Source organism: Euprymna scolopes, chromosome 24, assembly GCF_053919585.1.
Source record: "Euprymna scolopes isolate OS-2025 chromosome 24, ASM5391958v1, whole genome shotgun sequence".
In the NCBI taxonomy this organism is placed as follows: Eukaryota; Metazoa; Mollusca; class Cephalopoda; order Sepiida; family Sepiolidae; genus Euprymna; species Euprymna scolopes.
Window position 1 is genome coordinate 8,756,774 of NC_136505.1, and position 3,444 is coordinate 8,760,217.

Here is a 3,444-nt window from a genome sequence, read left to right on the forward strand (position 1 = left end):
ACGCTGAGAATTCATGTGAAGATCTCCTGAGAGAAGACGATCACGACCATTTTATTTTCGATGAGGTCAGATGCCATCTGCTGGCCTGACCGGGAGGCCTTTACAGGCGGGTTCGAGGCGTCGGCACTTTTCCGATGCTCTATTCTCGATATGAGGGAAAATCGAATCCCACGATGATTTACACAATAGAAAGTCGATATATTTTGGAGTTAGTTTAACGTCACACAATTCATTTATTTATGACATAAACTAACTTTCTCCAGTGATCAGACGACGTTGAAACAGAGAATCGGGCTGGGTTCGGCGACTTCCCAAAGACACAGCACTCTTCTAAACTCAAAAATGGTGCCGATAATTGTTAAAGTAAAAGTGTATTTACTTAATGTTCTCCCAGTAGTTTTATATAACCTTGATTGTATCACATGGACTAAACAACTAGCAAATCGCCATGAGACGTTTTAAAATCACGTAATGTGTTCCATTACGGGACACCGCCTGAACGACAAAACAAAATATCCACGTCAAACTACTTCCCTTCCATCTGTATTTGATAAAAGTAAAACACCTGAACTTTTTGGCCATGTCAAACGATCAACCACTGGCCTGTCAAAGTTATGCTTTAAGGGTATGCTAGAAGGCAAAAGAAGCAGAGGAAAGCCAAGAAGAAAACGGAGAGAAAATGTTTTTGATTAGACATCTGTTAACAGTTGGGCGTCCATCAACCAACTTGCCCTGGATCGGAATAAGTTACGTGGGTTCGCAATCCGCCCCCAGAGGAAGATTGAACTCATAATAATTAAGGAGTAGCGATGGGTTTGCGACAGTTGTTACGACGGTTGGGAGCGGTTTGCGGATTATCTTGTATTTGCGACGGTTAGCAACAGTGAAAATTGACAACAGTTGCGACCTTGATTCAGTTGAAGGTCAGCTCGAGAGGGCTTTGGGAGATGGGATGAATCGATCAGTTGAATGACGAGCATAGCCTCGACAGAAAACTAAGATGTGGATGTTAGCGTGTGACGGGTCGATGGTGTTACACACGCCTAGAGTGCAAATATTATTTACAGAAAGTGTCAGAGCCGGTGTTTCCTTTTGTTTCTCGTGTTTTTTTCAATTTATTTTTTGTACATGTGAGCCTGAGCCGGTAAACAACTTACATTTATTCCATCATTATTTTCGAATGGATTCTGGCCTTGATAAGTAACGCCATTTTTTATTGGAGGGTACAAGGAAGACAACAAATTAAAGATGGGGCTCGATTAGTTGTTTTTATTTTTTATTTATTTTTCAGGTTTTATATTGGGGTTTTTTCCACCTAGACTTAGAAATATTGTTAATTTAGAGTGAATGTAGAAGGAAGTAAAAGTTTAAATGAAGGATAAAGTTCGATAAATTAGAATTGGATATATTTACCAAATAGTAAAAAAAGAAGAAAAAGAAATAGAAAAGACGAGGAACAACAACGACAACAAGACAAAGAAATAATATTAAGCGATATTGTTGAAATAGAAAATAAATTAATGTTTTTTATCCAAACATATCATACATTAGCGAAAGCATCGAGTTTTCCGGAATTTGTCGTCGAAACTTGGGAATCTCCGTTAAACTCTTAAATTGTTATTCTGCATTTTTACCAATGTTCTTTTATTTGTTTAAAACTCACTGGAAAGCAGGGCAACACTTTTTATTTACGCAAATTATTGAATAGATCGGTTCTTGCTTTATTTTATTTATTTATTACTTTATTTTATTTTATTTATTTTTTTTTTTTTTTTTTTTTTTTTGAACGATTTCTTGGTTGAGTGGCGTGATCGCAGAGCGAATACGCAACTATGTTTTCTTAACAAATTGTTGAACTGAACGACGCTTATGGTAATTACGTTGGTCGAATTGCCGTGCCAATATCAACTATACTTACTTTCTCCTGAACAAAAACAAAACTGAAACAAAAAATTGAGGCAGAACTTTCGCACCGATGAGTTCTCCTAGAGAAACAAGAAAAAATAAACAGAGAAGACAAACAGATGTATAACCTCAAAGGTGTGGAAAGGAAAGGATGATAACGTTTCTTTTTTTTTTTTTTTGTACGAGAAGCGTTCCAAAAGTAATGTCTCCTATTTTTACTTCGCCCGAATGGACCAGAGGGAACTGCTAATTGCATTGTTATATATCTATAATATAAGCTGAACGTCTGTGTGTGTGCCTGGTCACGAATAGGCTCCTATATGGTTGACTATTTTAAAAAAAACTGATTACATATAATGATAGAAGGTGTATCGAGACCCAGGAATGGGTATGTTTGATCTGGCATAATGTATGGTTCATTAAAATTGTGGGGTCTGCGTACGCGCTTGTTCCACAAAGTATGCAAATAAAAAATTTAAAAATTTAAAAAAAAAAACGTTTACAAGTGTTTTTGATATAGATGTACATGATAATACTTTGATAAGTATGTTTTAACTGGGATGGTATAATAAAATTGTGGGGTCTGCGTTCGCGCCTGGCCTCCATAGAATGGGAATAGGCACAAACTTTAATAAAGACTTTTCATATCTATCTGCGTAAGTTTACTTTGATAATTATGTTTCAGTTTGAAGAAATATAGTATAATAAAATTATGGGGTGTTCGTTCGCGCCTGACCTCCATAGAATGGAAATATATCACAAAGTTTAAGAAGGTTTTTTAATATAGATGCACAGAATATTTAAAAATAATTTTTTTCTCTCGTTGGAACCTCTGCGCCTCTTTTCTACACACACACAAACGCGCGTTCGCGCATACACACATGTATATACACATACACACATATATATGATGGATTCTCTCGTCGATTTCGACGTATGAGCTTCCGCCAAAACAACTATTCATAGTACTTTCCAATATTACGAGAAATCCACATAGATGATTTGCTTATAGTGGTGAAGGCTTTGTGTAGAACCAGCCATACTTTTGGTATTACTGCTAACCTCTGTTGGTGAAGATGGCTGTCATAGAACAGATTATACAGTAGACCGCAGGTTTTTATATCAGAGTTTCCTTCTCCTAGATTAATGTCTTTAACAAGACTGGGGGCCCTTATCTCCCAGTAAATTAATGCGCCCCCAGATACTAACCTGGAAATTTCTACGACTCTGGAATCATCGTTCATCGCTGGCCACAATACATTGGTAATGGGGGTGACTATGTAAAAAATAGGAGGCTTTACATTTAGAACTACACTCGTCTATTAAGTAATACATTTTTAAAAGTATCCGTGTGCATATGAGCTCCAATGATGTGTATGTGTGTCGTAAAATCCTAAACTGTAGAACGTATAATTATAGATGAAACCACACCAAAGACCATAACCGTGGCCTGAAACTTCGTTGAGCTGTGCCCTCAAACGTTGAACCGTCCGGATTTGCATTTTGAGGGTTCTTGCAATGGTCTTAAAGTCATAACGT